Genomic DNA, 22,455 nt, shown 5'->3' with positions numbered 1-22,455 from the left:
TTTTTCAGTGAATCCTTCCTGACTCATGCCTGGGCCATAACTAATGAAACCCCTTAGCTGCAGGACTCGCGAGGACTGCGCAAGCATGCACATGAAGAGTAGAGACCTTAACCCAGTCTCTACTCTCCATACGTGCACATGCACAGTCCTTGCGAGTCCTGCAGCCAAGGGATTTCATTATTACAGGCCAGGCCTGGAGGAGAAGAAGAATCCTGCACTGTCGAGATCCAGGTAGGGAGGACTCGGACAGGAACATGTCTTGGATGCTGTCTCAACAGGTAGAAAATGTCAGCCGAGTGCCTAAGGGTGGTGTAGGGTGGGTTACTTTGTGGGTGATGTTGGAGGGTATGCTTTTGGATGTCTGTGGGGAGCACTGTCTCATCCCCTATGACTTCTCTGGGGGGGGCATGCTTCGTGGCCAGGCAATAAATTTGGCTGCAGCCCCTACTCTGCAACATTAGACTTGGGGTGGGCGGCAGGGGTAAACTATGCCAAGCGGCAAAATCAGAGGTTTTTTGCTGAACTTCACGCTCCCAACAGAGCACGGAGTTGGCAAACTCTGCAAACTCCACTGTTGGAGCAGAGTTTGCCACCCACCGTTAGTATTTTTAAAGTAAGTAAAACATCTGGCTGCACACTTGATTGTCAAATGAAAGCTCCACGTGTGGCAGTCTGACATATTCAAAGCATGGACAAAACATAGGCATCTAAACAATGAACCAAGGATATGTTTGAAAAGAGCAAAACAATGATGTCTTTCAACATCAGAAAAGTATATGCGGAGCACCGAAGCATGCTATGCATGAGGAAAACATGTATAACTGTGGATTTACCTGAAAAAATATGTGAGATAAACAAGGCTTTTGGAAGAATGGGAATACCTGTTTACTGACATGAGATTAAGACATGTTAAGTAAAAGAAGGACTTACAAAGAATCACAAACCGGTTTGTATCCACCCTAAAGAAACTTAAACGTGTTGGAAATATGGTAAGCAAAGAACATGAACTGTGAATGCAAGGAACTTTGTTTGAGGTGCAACTTGATTCTAAGTAATTGCAAATGATGTGGTCAGTGGCAGATTGTGTTTTGGGAAGTAGTGCTGCTGTGCTTGAAGGGCTGCATTTTAGGGAGCTGAGCAGTAGCAAGAAGGTGAATTTAGACACATCATGGCTGACCAGACACACACACTCACCTAGAGCAGAGTGTCTGCGGGCTACTGCTTTGCCCTGAAGAGCTCACCTACCTTGCTGCTCCTGGCAGACACTTCCTCTGCCCACCATCACACAAACAGCTCTGAGTAACATTTATGCTCCACCTTGTTGAAAGACAGCAGCCCCTGGACTTCTGGAGGAAAGAGGAGGGTACAGCAGGCAGTGCAGGAACGAGGTGGTGTCAGCGCTGCAGCACTTCTGGAGCCACCCGGGTGAGTCTCCTACATCACCTCTGCAGCGCTGTTTGCATACCACGGGGCAGTGGGACACCCGGCATGGACGGTGTTGGGGGCCGCCCACCCTGCCCTGTCTGCGGTGTGGGCTCCTGCGCTGCGCACTGTAAACAAGGAATGGCGTCATCTTCTTTGTCATCTGGGGACAGCAGAGCAGTCTGGTCTGAGACCCGGGCTTACTGCGATAGCCTAAAATCCAGGAGAGCAACTCGCTTTTCTAAAAGAAGGCTGTGACTGCACCGCAGGTGCCACGCTGAGGAAGGAGGAAAGAGCAGAGGAAGCGCAGTGGACGTAAAGCGAAAGCTGCAAGGGAAACAACCATTGCGTCCTGGGAACGTGACTCTGGCCACACCATAAAAAAAAAAAAACACTATTCTAAAGTTGATGTAAACAATAAAACGTAATGAACCTAAAGCTCTGCACAATATGGACAAAGAAACAAACACTGTGAACGTGGCTCAATTTCACCATAGCAGTTTGGTGCTTATGAAACAGGTGCAGCACAGAATATGATCACTTTGAAGAAGTGCTCATTCTACATAGAAAGAAAAAGTGCCACAGACATGAAATTCAATGACAAAAGTGGACAAGTCCTACTGGCAATACTTCATGGGAGTTAACAATTCAGAAGAGGTGGGGCAAACAGTAACGATTATCCAATGAGAAGCAATGTTTTTCTGAGGACATTGACAAAAGCCAATCAAAAGTTAAAGGCGGGATCTAAGTCCATAGACTGAATACAGCTTGTCTCAAAGACACCGCATGCGCGCTGCCTAGGCTCAACCTAAAAATGGACTCAGGGACTTAGTCCTCTCTCCTAAAAAAGATTTAAAAAAAGATATATAGGGCAGGGTAGGGATACTTTGCCCAATAGCCCTATGTGGGTTCCCAGTAGGACCTTCCTGGGGCCAAAATAAAAAAAATGTTTTTGTTGCTGTGATCCTGCGGTACACCACAGGATCGCAGCACAAACACAACAAAATGGCATCCACAATTTTTTTTAATATGACCCCCTTGGTGGGCCAGGGGTCAATATATATTAGAATTTGGAAAGGGGTGTGCCCGGGCCCCCTTCCCTGAGCCAATTTCGACCCTGGGACCTCTCCCACGGACCGTAATTTAATATAAAGATGACTGGTTTGAGCGGCCCCCATCTCGAGCCTTCTACAGACCCCAGGGACTCCATTCCCCAGGACCAAATAATAATTTGGGGAGGGAGCTTGTGGCCCCCCTTCACTGAACCTCTTTGAAGCCTGGTGGACCTAATTCCCCGGGACCAATATACAATATAAGGGGGCGGAGTGTGTGGCCACCCTGCCTGAGCCCTCTCAGGTCTCGGGACCCATTCCCCAGGGCCATAATTATTATAAAAGGGGAGTGGGGTCACACTCCTTCCTCACTGAGCCTGTATCAGCCCCAGGTACTTCATCCTCCAGGGCCCTATACTGTACAGTGTGCCAGGTAGCCTACCCCGGGATACTGTGATTCCCTGCCTGAAAGAGTGCAGGAATACCCTGCCTGCACTCTCCTGGGCAGGGAACAGAACTTTGCTTCTGCCCTGCAGGAGTAATAAAGGAAATGCTGCTTCCACATGGATGGGAGCACAGAAAAGTGTCTGGCTCCCATCAACACCCAGTATGGTGCTGACTGGGGAATCAACGGGGACCCTGGGAGTCTTGGTGCTTCCCATGTGACCCCCAACCAACATGAAACATGTGGGTGTCCCGGTTTGGCACTGGTACACCATAAAAAAAATTCAAATAGCTCTATGCTCTTCAGCTGAAGTGTAAGGCCCACATGTGGTTGTTTTTGTGGTAGCGTTTTGTCAGCTCAAAACAAACACTCAGACATTTATTTTTTTCTAAACTTATCTTTATTGGTTTTTGGTGTAATACGGCATACATGTTAGAAATAAATAGGAGGCAAAATAGCATGTACATTCAGCAGCCAGTACTTAATACTCGATGCGAGAGCCACTTCTACTTAAAGATCAACATCTGCCATGGTAATTGCTTCAGGTTAATCAGGACTTGTTTGCACACAAGATGCAAGTGTGAGTCCATGATCAAGCAGTGTCGCCCGTTACAATCATGCAAAACTAGTGTGTCACAACCATATAATGATTAGCTACAGAAATATCACCACTGCCAGCTTAACTCTATCCAGTATTGTTTATAACGTCTCTCATTTAACTCTACTGAAGCCTCTACCCTGAACAGTCATAGGTACTGTGGATCAGGACGGGAGACATATGGGTTAGAAGCAGAAGGTAGCCAGTCCATTTAGCTACTCCTCCAGCGGCCAGTAGGCCCAGGCACTCTCCAAACACACAACTCAGCCAGTCCTCCATCTTTGATGTGACTCCATGGAGAGCTCGGTGGGGAGTAAGAGGTTGCCCACTCAACTTAAGCTATATATTACTGCTTGAGCTCCAAAACATTAGCAACCACCTCATCCCACCGGTCTGCCAATGCTTTTCTGCAATATTCCTCTGTACTCTTCAGTGCATAGCTCCTCTCCTTCCATAGCAGTAGTCCATGCTCTCACCTCAGCATACCACAGGCTATGAGGTGGGCCATGAGGGGACTTCCAGTGATGAGCAATATCATAACACATTGCTCCCAGGTCCAAGTCCAAGAATCTATAATCCACGTTCCTCTCAGGTCACCCTTAATACAACCCAAGAAGGCAGATGTCTGCTGTATGTAACTGCCCATGATTAAGGTTGAGCTCTGAATCCATTGTGACTTGTAACGAAAAGTGCGCTATGACTCAGCAGCTTCAAGGCATGTGGAGAAAATCTGCATAGGGTTGAGCCCTGCCAGCCCAGGGACGAGCTATTGTAGCTAGGCTGCAAGGTCATTTAACTCATAGTCTGGGACCCTAATCCTCCATTTGACAAGGGTCTCTGTAGTGCACAGTGACACCCGATGGTATCGTCTGTCCCATATCAGTTCCCTGAGCAGGACATCAAGGGATCTAAACCACGCTCTTGTTATACATATTGAGAGATTTATGAAGTAGTAAAGGACTCCAGGGAGTGTCACTGCAATGAGGGTCATGATGTGGAGTTACAGTCACCACCAAAAATTCACACTATTTCTCAGGCCAAGCATCATGCTCCTGAGGTTTCCCTCCCTTAGGTCAGAATCAGTGTGGGATACCTTAACCCTCAAGTATTTAAAGACTGTGACCTCCCACTAGATCCAGGAGTTAGCCACTGATGCCAGCAGGCTTCTCAAGTTCCTCAGCCCACAGCGATAGCGCATGACTTCTCTCAATTCAGACAAAGACTGGAGACTCATCGAAGGTCCTCCAGAAGGGCTACACTCAATGGGATTCCAGGTCGGGCGTATTTCAGTTAGACAAGCTTGTGAGACCACATGCTCCCTGTCATGGAGTGGGATTTCCTTACCCCGAACCTCCTGATGTATCAAACAGGAAAACAGCTTGATTGCCAGCACAAACAACATGGGGGAAGCCCTGTCAAATGCCCCGGTCAATCTCAAATGGTTCAGAAATGCACCCGCCTGTATGCACTAGTGTCCGCATGCCCTCCCATAGAGCAGAATGACACATTTAGTCCAATTGTCAGTCATTGACATTTTTACTTTGACCGCCTTTAAGTAATCCTAGCAGCGGGTGTTAAACACCTTTCGTATTTTGATGGATAGAATGAGTTCCTCCGGGAATCGCGTCCAATCTGTGGCTTCCAGGACATGGAACACTTGCCTAATATGGAGAGAAGTGTTGCACTTGGGAATTAAGGTATTTTAGTCTGCATACATGAGCCAGTGAAGATGGGGCTGGAGCCAATTGGCCAGAGACTTATTGAGGATTTTATAATCTAGGTTTCACATAGATAAGGCATAGGTAAGACATTGCATCCATGGCATCACTCAAAGGTTTAAAAATGGACACTATTAAGACTTTCCTGATTGTGTCAAGGAAGTAATCATCATACAAGGCCCCTGCGTACATTGTGGCGAAACTTGGGACCAGCTGCGGGGAGCAGGTCTGGTAGAATTCAGCAAGAAGGCTATCTGTTCCGGGCTTCTTCGATTGGGCCATACTCTCTGTCATCCTCAGGTAGCCCAGCAAGGTCTCTCTGTTCAGGAAGAGATCTAAGTTCTCTTCCGGCAAAGGAGCGCTGGATTCATATAAGGTCCTAGTACTTCATATATTCCAGTATGGGTGTGAAGCATTTCTCTCTTTTGTCCCGCAATTTAAATGATAGGACTCCCCCAACCCTTGGATCAAGCCAGCCATGCCAGCAGCCTGCCCGCACAGTCGCCCTCGGTGTGTGCGGAGGTAAGGTAGTCTCCTTTGCTTATGGAGTGAAGCTTTTCTAGTACCTCTAAGTGTTTCCCAGTAGATTGGATCTCAGGGAAACCCGGTACCCCATTCTCCAGACCTCAGGTGTCATTCTCTATTTTAGACAGCTCAGTTTGGAGCGCACAGTTCATCCCCACTAACAGGCAAAGGCAGTACCCCCTAATGATTGCCTTAAAAGCGTCCCACTCTTTGTTGGTATGGGAAGCGGTTTGGGCAATCATAATGATGTAATCTACCAAAAGGTAGGCTCGCCCAGGTGACTGGGCGGAAGTTTCCAAGTGGGGATGGTTTCTAGGCATCCGCCTTAGTGGATCTCTAACTGTTGTGGGTTATGATCTGACAAAATGTACCCCATATACTCAGTTCTGAGGACCTGGGCCACCAGGCCAATGGAGGCCAACATCTTATCAATTCTAATGTGCAAGTCATGCACCAGGGAGTGAAGGAGAATTCACTTCGATGTGGGTTCTGATCCGGCGATATGTCACTGTGGGTCCAGTGGTTTAGCCATTCTCAGAAACCCTCAGCTAATCAGCTAGGGGAGGAACGGATCTGTCTAGGGAGACATCCACTACACATTTATAGTTGCCCCCCAGTAGTAGGTAAGGGTCATGTGAGAGGATTTGGGAGAGGGCAGTGAGGAATGTCACTTGCCCTATGTTTGGAGCTTAAATATAGATGTTAGCCCATTAAGCCTCCCCACCGCAATGACATACCAGCCTCCATCATAAAGAATGTCCTTTCTATGTCCAAAGGAAGACCTGGCTGGACCCAAATCATGTATAACTGACCTCTCCAGCGTCTCTGAATGTTAGATCGTCTGCGCCTTCATCAAATGCGTCTCCTGTATTAGAGCTATGGCTATGCCCTTGTGCTTCAGGTAAGCTAAGGCATTATATTATTTGCCAATAGATCCAGGTAAAGAAGGAATTGTGCATCAACCTCTCCATTGCGGGTGGTTTTCAACGCAAACGATATGCCCATTCCCCTTGCCCCCACCCACCCCATCCATCCCTGGTCACTCTCTGGTTTGCACAGCAGTGACATCATATGCCAGGACTGGGAGGAAACAATATAACCATCACCAACTCTCACTCTCTAGGTCAGAGTAAGAACAATCCTCCAGCCAAAACAACAAATCAGACTAAATTTTAGGAACCAAAGCCCCAAACCATAACATTATATGTGAGTTCTCTCATGAGGGAATGGCTCCCCCAGTGCCTATCATGAAAGCCCCACTGCCTACTCCGACATGGTAGGATAATGTAGGATTACTCTCAGTCGGAGCTGGACACTCAAACCCAGGCAAGCTGTCATTGCGGGTAGGTCCAGCGGACAATCCAGTTGCTCCAAGTTGTGGGAGCAGAGTGAAGTCAGATTTAGAGGTCTTCTGCCAGCCCAGGAGTCAGCAGAGGTCCAAGTTCAAGGGCTTTGGATAGAGAATCAGATTCCACACTTTCATAGGAAGAGGCGGAGTTCTCAGGGGAACGCCCAGTGATGTTCTAAAGGAGGATCTACATCAATCGCAGGTGCTCTTTCTGCCTCTCCCTGCCCTCTCATCGGGCGCACTCCTCCAGAGCCCTCTTGATGCCCCTTGTGTCTGTGCCTTGGCGGCTTAGGATTCCGTCCTTGCTCTGTGTCAGTCTTGTAGATTTTCAGCCAGTCCCAAGTTGCTGGTGGATCATCAAAAAACAAGGTGCAGTTGTCATCCATAATTTTAAGGCATGTAGGAAACAGGAGCATTTACTGGGTAACTGCATCTCTCAGTTCTTTCTTAACAGTTATGAAAGATGCCCTCCACTGCTGAACCACTATGGTATAGTCCTGAAAGATAGCCACCACAGTGTTCTCTAGTTGAAATCTTTGGGCCTCTCAAGCTTTTTGCAGGACTATATCCCCAAATCTATAGTGCTTCAGGTGGGCAGTCACCAGACAAGGGGTGCTCCAGGCACTGGCAGCCTCGCGTGGACCCAATTCTCCCGTTCCTCTGCAGGGGGAAAATCTGCTCCACAGGTCTGTGCTATGTGTTGGAAATGTGACCGAATGAAATGTCCAACAGTTTCAGATTGCAGATAAGCAGCCCTGCGGCTGACAGGTCACTGCTCCCCACTGGAGCTCCTACCAGTGGTGTGATGCAACTCTGCATTTTTTTCCAGGCAACACAGAGACCCATCAGCTCAACCACACCAGGTGGTAGCAATAGTGTTGCAATGGAGGGAGTCCCCCCGCGGCACCAGTCATGTGTGGCGTGCCCCCAGAACTCTTGTGTCTTGCGCCTGCGGGTGGGCATCACGGATCATTGCAGTGGACCACTACTGTGATCTGCAGGTACCCCGCGTCATATTTGTCCTCCCCAACAGGCCTCAGTTAGCTCTGCACCCAGGGGTTCAAGTGCCCCTGGCAGGGCCACCAGTTCTTACTACTGTGGCTGCTGCTCCTGCCACCATAACATGGTGACTCCCCATGACGACAGTGGTCAGTGCCCCAGCAGCTACTTTATAAGTTAAACTTTCGGAAACATTTTTATATAAATCAGTGTTATTAAACATTGCATTGTATGAATTACTGAAATATACATTTGATTTAAAATATTGGTGAGTTTTGGACAAAGATGATAGTCCTGCCTTGTATATATTGATATGTATACCCCTTGATAAATCCAATTGGCCCTATGCTTATAATTTGCTGTTGTAACTCTGACAAAGTCAGTAAGTCTGCCTGAGTGCAGCCAGGATCTGCCAGACCAACCACACTCCAGAAGGCCATATTCTGTCAGAGGTTGGATGCTAGTTTGGGGTTTAGTGCAGGCTCCGGCCGAAAGACATCCATAGCGTGGGGCTGGGTTGCGTATGGTAATAAAATATGACTTTATGTTAAGAAAACCATTGAAATTCACTACAAAAATAAAAGGTTAAAGGGACATAATAGTTAGGAATTGCAATTATATCTTAATTTACATTTTTTTTAAATGAGAAATTCACTGAAAAAGACAAAGGTTAAAGTGATGTTATAGTTAGGTGAATTTTCAGTGACAACGTAACATTTTAGATTAAAAAAACAATAGTTATAGTTATTTCAAGTAACTATAACTTGTGCCCTAAAGTAATATCTTGCACCTTTGACATGCATTGCAGATGACCTCAAAAGGTGTTCAGTGAAAACATTGATAGCATTACTGATGACACTGAACTGTCAGCATTGATGACAACACTGTGCATGGTGGGGGCGTGAGTTATAGTTACTTTAGTTGCTTTACAGTTATAGTTCTTTGTGATAAATAGAACTGGTGAATTTCAGTGGCTTGTTTGAAAAAGAGGAGGTCCCAAAAACCCATTTTCTCCATTCATTTTTTCCATAGGAAGATTAGACACCTAAACCAAAACGGCTGAACGGATTTAAACAAACTTTGGCAAAAAGCTAAATCTTCGTCCAGAAAATGTGCTTTTGTGATTTGGTGAGAAATGATGGTCAAAATCATTGTATGTTACCTGCTGTGAAGAATCTGTGGAGCCAACAGAGCTTGTAATAAGAATTGTTTTGCTGCCACCACCTCAACAATCATCTGGCAGGAATCATCTTAGGACTCAGCCCCTTGTCCTGTGAAAGGGAAAATATATAAGGGGCCAGGGTAGGGATGCCCTGTCTTACTAGGACTGGTGAGGGGGTTTCCAGACCATGGGGCAACATTTATAAAAAAAAACCTTTATACAGCAAATTTGGTAGCTATGCATTAGGAAAAAAATAACCCCCATGGGGGTGGGCTAAGGCCCCCGGTGGCAATGCAAATTAATAAATAGAGGAGTGGGGCATCCAGCCCCTCTCTCTGAGCCTAGAATAGGCCCCGGGGAGTCCAATCCCCCTGGGCCTTTTTATTAATAGTAAGGGGAGCAGAGATGAGGCTCCCCTGCCCAAGCCTTTTACAGGCCCCAGGGACCTAATTCTCCTTGTTTTTCTATAGATTATTAAGGGGAGGAGGAGCGCCCCCCTTCCCTGAACCTTTTACAGGGCCCCAGGGAACTCATCTTTCGGGCCTGGTAATTTGAAAAAAGGGATGAGGGTGCTCAGGCCCCTCCATGAGCAATGAAGAGGACCTGGGGACTCCATTCCCAGGGGTGGGTAATTTAGAAAAGAGGAAGGGGCCTACATGGACCCTCCTTCCAGAGCCAATGAATGACTCTGGGGACACTACCCCCAGGACACTGGTATTTTCTTCCTAGGAGAGTGTGGGCATACCCTACCCACACTCTTCTGGACAGAAAACTAAAGTTTGCTCCCACCTAACGGGAGCAGTAATAAAAGAAATTAGCTCCCACTGGGCTAAATCAGAGAAATTATGCCAGCTCCCACCAGCACACAGTATTGTGCTGGTTGGGGATGCAGCTAGGGTCTGGGCACTTTGCGACTCTCCCCACAGCCCCCAAAAAAGATTGTCCCCCAAATGAAATCAGGCTTGTTAGTGCCCCGGGTGAGCACCAGGGCACCTACAAAAAATTACAAAGTGACTGGCTCCCGCCACAAACGTGGATGGTGATCCAGCCGGGCCGTGTGTCCCCTGGATTCCTCCCAATGGCCCACAACAATAAAAATTGTGGGTGCCATTGGTTGGCATTTAAAAAGTCTAATAAATAAAATGCTGTTCATTTATTATTCACTGTTCTGCCAAGGAAAAGGACTTTTTGTTCACATTTTTGGAGTGTGGTAGTGCCCCTAGAAGAGGAAGGATCACAACCACACTTTTTTTCATGTTGGTGGGTGTCTGCAGGGAGTGCAGCAGCCCCCTAGCAACTTAAATAAAACACTCCAAAAATGGTAATTCTCCTCGGTCATTAAATCCATGACCTCAGGAAACCGTAACCTATTTTTTAAATCACTCATAACTGGAGCTTTATTCTTGTCCTTAGGAGTGCAGAGCCCTCATATGATTGGTTCCATAGCTGCACTTTGTATCCTGAAAACTGTTAGTGGAAAGACTCAGACAGGTTGAATATATTTTTATTAAAACTTTCTTCTTTTTTTAAGACAATTACTTTTATTAAAACATTAAGTGTGTGAAATAATACAATATATATTTGTTTACAATTATTGGTGAGACTTTTGACAAAGAAAATAGCTTTGGTTTATATATGTTTATAATGTGACCCCTTCAAAAAGACAATAGCACCACTTTTCATATTTTGGTGTTGTCGGCTGTTGACAAAGTCAGTATGTCTGCCTTACTTAAAATAACACCCTTTATTTTGTAAGATCATATAGTCAGCCATGCGTGCCCACAGTTTAGGGTGCCAGACCCTGTGCCCAGCACCCCACCAGCGGTCTGTAAGATGGCCCAGCGCAGACCTGACACCAACCCCCATCCTGCATACAAAACCCCGCTGAGCACTGCTTGTGTGTATCATGGGGTTGCTGGGACTTGGGAGCTGGGCCAAGCAGCAGGTCAGGCCCTAATGCCAATGCTACAACATGCATGGCTGAAGGTCATATCTGGTGTGGAGCTGGATGCCTGCATGGGGTTGGACACAGGGCCTTGTCTATGGCAATGCACAGCATGGGATTGGTGTGTATAATAATAAAATATTGCTTTGCATTACAAAGAACTGGGAATTCACAATTAGGTACAGTAATAAAATCTTACTTTGCATTAAGAAAAGAACATTAGAAATTAAATGAAAAAACAAAGGTTAAAGGAACGTTCCAGTAAGGTGAAAATGTGAGTTAAAACCTATAATTTTATATGTACAAAACCACTGACATTCACCAGTTATAGCTATGTCAAGTAACAATAACTCTCGCCCTGTAAACAAACTTAAAATGGGAATGCTGTTTTTTTTGTCTTGTTGCCCCATTCCCTCTACACCACTTAAAAAAATAAAGGACTACTGACCTGGGCTTATTAGGATTTCCTGAACACCACCATTTCCAGGGACATAAGCGTTGCGGAGCTATGTCCTACGTAAGTAATCAAAATATACTGGTGAAAACGGCATTGCTATGTGCCTTAAAAAAATGCATTTAACGTAGGCCTGGGACCAGTTTCAGTAATTGCTCATTACTCTTGTGATTAAAATTACCCAAATTATTCAATTATGCCAGCTTGAGTAATTAAGAGTAATTAGGGGCAAAATTCCTATCGCCGGAGCACAGGAACAACAAACCAAGGGCCAGATGTACGACCGTTTTCAGCAGTCGCAAACAGAAAATGTGGCCATTTGTGACAGCTAAAAAGGGTTGTAGTATATACAAACTCTTTTTGCCAAGCGGTAACCTATCACTGAGTCGCAAAATAGGATTTATGACTCACCATTAGGAAAGGGCGTCCCTTCCTAATAGCGAGTCGCACTTGGATGTACAGTTGTTTTGTGACCACAAAGGCTGTTGCAAAACACTTGCAGCTACCACCTACTTCAATTAGGTGGTAAGCCAGTGGCAAATGGGAAGGGGTCCCCAGGGGACCTCTTACCCTTTGTGAATGTATGCATAAATATTTTTAAGAGCAGGCAGTGGTCCCCCGGATCACTGCCTGCCCTTCAGAAATAAAAAGAAAATGTTTCATTTTTTTCTTTTAAACGCATCCTGTTTTCCTTGAAGGAAAATTGGCTGCATTTGGAAAAAAAAGTTGCTTTATTTAAAAAGCTAACACAGACATGGTAGTCTGCTGTCCCCAGCAGGCCACCATGCCAGTGTTCATGCCCATTCCCAATGGCTCAAAATTGTGACCTGCCTCATACATATTGATGAGGCAGGTCATTTGTGACCCCATTGAGAATCCCTAAATGTGTCTAAGACACATTAGTACATTCCATTTTGTTATCCACAAATTGCGAGACGCAAAAAGCGCAATATGCGACTCACCAAAACTGAATGGTCATACATCTGCGCCTAAGAGAGAATGAGTGACTGCAGGCTGCTGATGTTTGTGTCCTGTAGCATTAAATGCTATTGTCTTAGCTCAAAATGCATCCTGGCACCTTTTGTATATGAGGGTGCATTTTTCACAAAGGAAATAGCACGAATTGCTGGATTATGCTTTTCACACAATTGTGCATAACTACAAGTAATTTTGTGGTAATTGTGTTAGAAAGAATTACGCCAGTTGCGCCCACCCCTAGCTTTAAGTCTAAACAGTGTTGGGGGCGTGGCTAGGGCCCGAGGAGGATGGCTGCCGGCGCCTGACTCTCCCGAGACGGCGGGGAGATTCTGCGATTTTGACGGGCTGCAGCCTGCTACGCGGCTCCATCAACTCTCAACACGGACATCAAAAATGTAGCGGAGTCCGTTAGTAACCCTCTAAACCGAGTGAATATAGCGCAAAGGACATTATTTATTCTTTAGCGGCGGAACGCTCGTCAGACGAGCACAGCCGCCATTTTGTATGCTCCGATACAGAGAGCCTCATCCGCGTTTCTATTTCATCCGGCATTACAGTCATCAAAAATAACACGGATTTCTTGAATGTATTCCTGGATTGCTATAAAGAATGAAGTAAGCACTATGGTGTATTTGGAGGGCACTGTATTTTCCTCACATAGCAAGCCGCCATTTTGTCTTTCCTGCGCTCAGTAAGCACAACATCACAAGCACCCTTCTCAATTGCTGTTGTTTGTTGCTAGATGCTTGGAAATCTCTTAAATGCCAGACAAATAACTGGAATTATCATAACCTTCACCTTTGCCCTCAACTTCATCCTCATGTATCTCCTTGGATTATTGCTTGCAACCTGGATACTCCTTTTTCTTGTTAATTGTAGGTCACTGATAGCTTTACTAACATATTGCTGACTCCTTGACCTACACTTAATTTATTTTTGACAAGAATCTCAGGGAATGTCGCCTGCAAGCTGCAACTTTGTTTTTGACTCAGCATATTCTTCTACTTCCCTCATCTACCCTTGACCCGGTCGCTCCACTACCGCACGGCCCCCGTGTGCCCGGATTCTGCTGCGCTGCCTACTTGGCCCTCTTGCTGCTGCCTCTCCTTAGGGCCCCTGCTCTCCAGGCTTGCCCTCGCTCTCCAGGCTTGCCCAGGCCTGCCCTCGCTCTCCAGGCTTGCCCAGGCCTGCCCTCGCTCTCCAGGCTTGCCCTCGCTCTCCCCCGCTCCGCTTTCCCGCTCTTTCCAACCCCCCCTCTGCTCCTCGCCACTGCTCTCCTGCGGCCCGCCCCCTTCTCCTGTCTCCCGCTTCCCATTCGCCGCCCCGCTCCCGCCTCCCAGCTGCTCTTCCCTCCCACTTGGCCATAAATGGCGGGGACCACGCGGCAGTGAGCTGTGACCCTTGACCCGGTCGCTCCACTACCGCACGGCCCCCGTGTGCCCGGATTCTGCTGCCGCTGCCTGCTTGGCCCTCTTGCTGCTGCCTCTCCTTAGGGTCCCTGCTCTCCAGGCTTGCCCTCGCTCTCCAGGCTTGCCCAGGCCTGCCCTCGCTCTCCAGGCTTGCCCAGGCATGCCATCGCTCTCCTCGCTCTGCATTCCCGCTCTTTCCAACCCCCCCTCTGCTTCTTGCCGCTGCTCTCCTGCGGCCCGCCCCTTCTCCTGTCTCCCGCTCCCCATTCGCCGCCCCGCTCCCGCCTCCCAGCTGCTCCTCCCTCCCACTTGGCCATAAATGGCGGGGACCGTGCGTACGCGCAGCGTTCACGCGCAACGGGCGTGCCGATTGTGCGCCGAAGGCGTGCCAAAGGCAAGCCCGTCTACGCCCGTCCGCGCCTGGACCGCGCCCAGCGCCAGGACCCCTGGCCCCCGACGATGCCAGCCCACATGACGGACTTACGACGCCGCCACCCTCAACGCACTCAAACCTGGCCGGAACCCCGCCTGCTACTGAGCCACCCTGAAACGCACCCACAGACCCTTCACCTGTCAAGCCTGCAATTTCACCTGCCTCCGGACCTGCACCGTACCTGTAAGGCCAGGAACCAGCAACAACCACCTCAAGTGCATCCTGCTCAACACCCGCTCCGTCCACAGACACGCCGTCGAACTCTGGAACCTGCTCGATAGAACATCACCAGACGTCGCCTTCCTCATGGAAACCTGGATGAACGCCTCCTCAGCCCCCGACATCGCCATAGCCATCCCGGACGGATATAAGATCACCCGGAGGGATCGCGTCAACCAGACTGGAGGAGGCATCGCCATCGTCCACAGGAACACCATCCGCATCACGACCAACCCAGACGACACCCTCACCGCCGCCGAGCACCTTCACTTCCAGATACACACCGACCCCAAGACAACCCTCAGAGGCACTCTCATCTACAGACTCCCGGGACCACGCACACAATTCGGCGAAGCCATCACAGACTTCATCAGCCCGCACGCCCTCACCTCCTCTGACTACATCCTCCTAGGGGACCTCAACTTCCACCTGGAGAACAACAAGGACAGCAACACCACCACCCTGCTGGACAACCTCGCCAACCTCGGACTTAAGCAACTGGCGAACACCCCCACCCACTACGCTGGCCACACGCTTGACCCCGTCTTCTCCTCCAGCAAGCACATCTCCTTCAGCCACTCCACCGGACTTCATTGGACTGATCACAGCTGCGTCCACTTCAACTTCAGGAGAACCACAACTCACCACCACCCGCAACAGGTTCCCCGCAGGAGCAGGAACAAGATCACCGCCGACCAGCTCACCACCTCCCTCAGCCAGAACCCTCCCGCCAGCGCAACGGACCCCAACGAAGCAGCCCTCAACTTCACACAGTGGCTCACCAACTGTGCCGATGACCTCGCACCTCTGAAGAACCCACCCAGCAGACCCGGCAGCAAGAAAGCCTCGTGGTTCACCAACGAACTCAAAACATCCAAGAAAAAATGCTGCACCCTCGAAAAAGCCTGGCGCCACGACCAGACTACAGAAAACATGACAGCCCTCAAGAACGCCACCCGCATACACCACCAGCTGATCCGCACCACCAAAAGAACAACATTCAAAGAACGACTGGACAACAACACCCACAACAGCAAGGAACTCTTCAGCATCGTCAAAGAGCTCTCCAACCCCAGCGCCGAAAACAACGACATCACACCCTCGCAAGACCTCTGCGACACACTCGCCTCATTCTTCCATCGCAAGATCGCCGACATACACAACAGCTTCGGCGCACAGACCACGCACCCAACCACCGAACCAACGCCCCCCACCACCACCCTCTGCAACTGGACCCCGGTCAGCACCAAAGACACCACCCGCACGATGAACACCATCCACTCCGGATCCCCAACCGACCCCTGCCCCCACCACATCTTCAACAAGGCCGACTCCATCATCGCACCCCAACTCCGGGACATCATCAACATCTCCTTCACCACCGCCACCTTCCCGGAGAGCTGGAAGCATGCCGAGCTCAGCGCCCTCCTGAAGAAACCGACAGCGGACCCCACCGACCTCAAGAACTTCCGCCCCATCTCGCTCCTCCCTTTTCCTGCCAAAGTCATCGAGAAGACCGTCAACAAACTGCTCGCCGCCTTCCTCAAGACGAACGGATCCCTCGACCCCTCACAGTCCGGTTTCCGAGCCAACCACAGCACCGAGACCGCCTTCATCGCAGCCACCGATGACATCAGATCCCTGCTCGACAACGGGGAAACAGCTGCCCTCATCCTCCTGGACCTCTCTGCAGCGTTCGACACAGTTTGCCACCGCACACTAATACAGCGCCTCAGCAACACCGGAATCCAAGAGAAGGCACAGGAGTGGATCATCTCGTTCCTCGCCGGAAGAACCCAGAGAGTCCGCCTCCCCCTGTTCCGTTCCACGGCCACCGAAGTCAGCTGCGGCATACCTCAAGGATCCTCGCTCAGCCCCACCCTCTTCAATGTCCTCACAGCCGTCGCACGCCAACACAACCTTAACATCATTTCCTACGCCGATGACACCCGGCTGATCCTCTCCCTCACCAACAACCCCGCCACCGCCAGAGCTAGCCTACATGAAGGAATGAAAGACGTCGCCGAGTGGATGAAGAACAGCCGCCTGAAACTGAACTCAGACAAGACGGAAGTCCTCATCCTGGGATCATCCCCCTCCGCATGGGACGACTCCTGGTGGCCCCCTGCCCTGGGCACCACCCCCAAGCCAACGGACCATGCACAAAACCTGGGCTTCATTCTTGACTCCTCCCTCTCGATGACCAAACAAGTCAACGCTGTCTCGTCATCCTGTTTCAACACCCTACGCATGCTCCGAAAGATCTTTGGCTGGATCCCCACCGAAACCAGGAAGACGGTCACCCAGGCACTCGTCACCAGCCAACTGGACTACGGGAACACCCTCTACGCGGGAAACACAGCCAAACTACAGAAAAGACTCCAGCGCATACAGAACGCCTCCGCACGACTCATCCTGGACATCCCCTGCCACAACCACATCTCCGCCCACCTGAGAGACCTGCACTGGCTCCCCGTCAGCAAGAGGATCATGTTCAGACTCCTCACCCATGCACACAAGGCTCTCCACGACCTGGGCCCCAAGTACCTCAACAACCGCCTCACTTTCTACACGCCCACCCGCCAGCTGCGATCGACCAGCCTCGCCACCGTACCACGCATTCGTAGAGCCACTGCCGGAGGAAGATCCTTCTCCTACCTGGCGGCCAAGACATGGAACTCCCTCCCCATCCACCTACGGCTGACCCAGGACCATCTCTCCTTCAGGAAGCAACTCAAGACCTGGCTTTTCGAGCAGTAACGGACCCCTCCCCCCCAGCGCCTTGAGACCCTAGCGGGTGAGTAGCGCGCTATATAAATTGATTGATTGATTGATTGATTGATTGATCTAATTACATGAGGTGTTATTTATGCTTCTGATATATACAGGACTGCTGAGATATTCATAGCCTTCTCTCCCAGTCACAGTTGGAGGAGCAAACTATTTAAAGTTGTCACAGTTTCATCATCCTTGGTGCTCGATACTTCAACTCATTCTAGATTTCGTTCCTACTGTATTATCATGGAGGACTCGACGAATATATCGCCCAAGAACAGCACAGCCTCCGGCGCGAACAAAACACCGAGTAAACGCCTCAAGAAGGACCCTCCTTCCCCTCCCAAGCAAACATCTTCTGTTTTTTTGGACTTATTGCTTGAGGAAATCAGAGCTTTTCGTCCATTTGTTGAAGAGACTAACTCTCAAATACAAATCTTATCGGACAGATGGTCAAATTTGGAAGACAAAGTCACTACAGTAGAACAGAATCTTGAATCTCTGACCTCTACCAGTAATAAAAAGGATGCTCTCCACTTTCAAGTTCAGTCTCTCCAAAAACAAGTTGAAAACTTGGAAAACAGAAATAGACAGAATAACCTCCGTATTTATGGTTTATCTGAAGGTTTGGAAGGCTCCGATCCAATAAACATTTTCAAATCATTTCTTCCCAAAGTCCTCAATTTACCACAAGACACCCAATTAAACATTCAAAGAGCTCACCGTTTGGGCCCTACTTCTACAACGTCTTCGACCACTATGAGAAAGCCGAGAGGAATTATCATACACTTCCTAGAGTATACTGATTTACTCAAGATTCTATCAGCAGCCAGAGCAGCAAATTGTATTTCTTGGGCTGGGAATCCACTGTTTTTCTCGCAAGATCATTCAAAACCAACCGCTGATCGACGAAGAGACTTTTTAGCAATGAGACCCCAACTTCGATCTATTGGAGCTCGTTATGGTCTTTTTCTTCCTTGCCTCTTTAAAGTCACTCTTAATAACAAGACTACTACATATGAGGACCCTCTAAAGTTGAAGAGTTTTCTTAATATCTGTCATGCTGAGACTATGGACACTGCATCGTCTTCATCAACCAACAAATAGATATCATTGTTATGCTTTAACTGAGCTCCTCGTTTAAATATTGGTTTCTTGCATAAATACTGCTGTTGTTGTCCTTTGTTCTTAATTGTTCTTGTTTAATTGTATTTGATGTTTCCATTTTCTGGCTTTTGTTGATTTGTTTATTATCTTCCTCCTCCTATTTGCAGGTTCCGTTCTTATGATATATTTACCCATGTGTTGTTCCGCCCATCGTCTTTCGCCCCTCCCCTCTCTCGCTTGAAGTCTGACGTCATCACTCCTTCATGTGGCCCTCTTTCCCCCCACCTTCTATATGTATTGGACTAGTTGTAAGTATGTTCATTGTATCTTCTTTATCGTATCATGTTCTCTTTCTCTTCTTCTATCTTTTCTCTCTTCTCCTCATCTTTCCATTTCCCTGTCAACTTGACTACTTTTCTTGTTTTTCTGATACTCCCTTACCTTCTACTGGATATATTACCTCAATGTATTCTTTCTTTTTCCTCTTTCTTGTTTATTCTTTCTTAAATTCCTTACATTTCAAATTATATATGCTTTTAATGGCATCTTATTTGCTTATGTTTGGAATATGCATTATGAATGTCTTACCTTATTTTTTATTTTCCTTCCTTGATTTATGGCTTTAAAAATTGTCACGTGGAATGTTAAGGGTTTAAACTCCCCTATCATGAGACAACGGGCTTTATACTATTTAGCTTAATTAGATGCTAAAATAGTTTTGTTTCAAGAAACTCATCTTACTGAATCTGAATCTTTAAAACTCAAAAAGAACTGGGTTGGTGAGCTCTACTTTTCCCCGGGGGATGGTAAACACAATGGTGTCATTACATTAATCCACAAATCATTGCAGACCTCCCTTGTCACACAAGAAAGGGATGAGGATGGTAGATGACTGTTTACTAGTTTAAAAATTGATGGTGTTTTGCTCTCTCTTTTTAATATTTATGCCCCTTCCTCTGGTGATGCACCCTTTTGGTCTAGTTTACAACAACTAATTTCCCAAAATTCCTCTATCAATGTGATTCTTGCTGGTGATTGCAATCCACAGTCCCCTTCATCCCCTCCAAGGCACATAAAGCTTTCGCGCAAACAATTAAAAACACTCGTTTATCTGATGCTTGGAGACTATGTAATCCGTCTTTACAAGAGTTTACCTTTTACTCCGCACCTCATCAAACTCAATCAAGAATTGACTACCTATTTACATCACATAATATTTCTCAATCACTCTTATCTGCAGACATAGGTCCCATTCTTATCTCCGATCACGCCCCTGTTTCCATCCTGTTAGATTTATGGCCCCACTCACCGCACCCCAGAAGATAGCGATTTAACAACTCTTTGCTTTTGGACTCTCATTTTAATACTTCCTTTATTTCTTTTTTTAATGAATATTTTCTCTTCAATAATGATGATACTTTGATGCCTTTTCACATCATTTGGGATGCTTTTAAAGCTTCTGCGCGAGATTTTATTATTAGATACACCTCTAACAAATGGAAAAAAGCTCGGACCTTCAATAATGAACTCCTCTTGTAAATTAAAAAATTAGAACATACCTATTATACTTATAAATCCAAGACTTGTTTAACTGATCTCATTAATGCCAAGATTCAATATAATAAAGACACAACTGATGCCGCATCCATGTTTCTTTTAAAAACAATGCTAACGGGGAACAAAATAAATCTGGTACATTATTGGCTAATTATCTAAAGACTAAGCAAAACAAGATTCACATTGATTCCATAATCTCAGATACAAATACTTCTAAAACCAAAGACGCTGACATTTTACAGGAAATTGTTAAATTCTACGAACAACTGTCTACTCCTGAACATTCCCACTGAGGAAGATATCTCCCTCTATCTCTCTTCAATCCAGAAGTGTTCGAATTCAGCTCTAAACCTAGGCCTTCTCAAATCAGACTTGACTTCAACTGATTTACTTAATGCTGTCAATTCCCTCAAGAAGGATAAAGCCCCCGGTCATGATGGTTTCACTGTCGAATTCTACTCACATTTTTCTAAATTGATTATACCTAAATTACACGCTTTGATATCTTCTTTTCTTTCTTCTGGTAATTCCTCTGGTACTTTTCTAGAAGCCTTAATATGTCTTATTCCAAAAGAGGGTAACAACTTACACTACTGCAGAAACTATAGACCCATCTCCTTAGTTAACATTGATTATAATTTTTTTTAAAAATCATTAGCTCTCTGATTGGATTCTTCTCTGCCTCAACTTTTAGGTAAGGAACAATCTGTTTTTTTTAAAGGTCGTTCAATAAATGATAATACCCGCTTGTTTTTCGATATCATTTCCAAATCGCCAAATCTTACGGAACCCCTTGCTGCTATAGCCCTCGATGCCGAAAAAGATTTTGAAAGAGTATATTGTCCTTTCATTTTTCAAACACTAAAATGGTTTGGTTTTGGTCCAAAAATTATATCCATGATTTCTTTTATATTAAAACCCCAAGGCTGCCATTTTTGCCAACGGTCTTACCTCTCCATATTTTACTTTACATAGAGGATTGAGACAAGGTTGTCCTCTATCTCCTTTTCTTTTTAATTTAGCATTAGAACCTTTCTTATCTAAATTACGACATAATCAATCCACTACAGGCTTTTAATCTCAGTCGCTAGAAATGAAACTAGCTGCTGATGCTGACGATGTTCTCTTATTCCTCTCAGCAACCCCACACTTCTATACCATCCTTTCTAAATGAAGTTAAATCATATTCTTTAGTCTCGGGATATAAACTAAATAATGATAAATGCGAAATTTTACCTTTAACCAAATATACTTTTAAAGAGGATTTCTCCTTGTCTAATTTTACTTGTAGTCCCTTTCATATCAAATACCTTGGCATATGGTTTACCCCTTCTCTCAAATCATTAATCCCTCTTAACTTCAACAAATGTATTGATAAGCTTACTTCCCTCACTACTAAATGGCATCCTTTATACCTCTCATGGTGGGGTCGCTTGAACACCATCAAAATTATGCTGACGCCTATAATCCTTTATCTTTTGTCTAATATACCCATGTCCATTCCCACAATATGGTTTCACAAAATTAACTCTAGTATTATATCTTTTCTTTGGTTGAATAAAAACCCAAGAATGTCCTTATTAAAATTGTCACTACCAAAATCTGAAGGGGGTGTTCGCTTTCCGGATTTCCCTAAATATCATAAGGCATTCCTTTTGAAGCAATTATCTAAATGGCTATTGGCCCCGTCGCCTGAATGGCCCCTTTGGGTTGATCTAGAGGGCTCCTTCCTCTCCCCGTTTTCCTTTCAAGAATATTTATCCTTTACGAGAAAACCGCAATCCTTACACACACCTATCATTAAGTATTCATGCATTAGCCTTAACAAACTCCTGCATATTGAACCACATGACTTAAACACATTTCTTAACTCCTCTATTTGGCATAATAAACAAGTTTGTATTACAGGGAAACCAATTTACTGTAAAGCTTGGAGAGATAAAGGCATCTTATGGATTCACTAATTATTTGATAATAACACATTTCTCACTTTTTCAAAAACACAATCTATTTTTCATTTACCAACATCTTTTTCATACAAATTTGTAGCCCTACGCTCTGCTATATTAGAATCTTATATACATTTTCACTCTTTACCTCAAACACCTATACAATTATACCATCCCTGTTTATGTTTCATATCCAGATCATCGAAGGCCTCATCCTTAAATATATCCCTATTATCCTCACCCTTACACAGAACCAAAACAAAGGTTGAACTTTATTGGGAACTTGATTTAGGCATACAATGGCCCATTTCTATTTGGGATAAGATTTGGATAAAACTTAGAAAATCTTCTAGAGCAGCT

This window comes from Triturus cristatus, chromosome 11 (genome assembly GCF_964204655.1).
Source record: "Triturus cristatus chromosome 11, aTriCri1.1, whole genome shotgun sequence".
Classification (NCBI taxonomy): Eukaryota; Metazoa; Chordata; class Amphibia; order Caudata; family Salamandridae; genus Triturus; species Triturus cristatus.
This window is presented reverse-complemented; position numbering follows the sequence as displayed.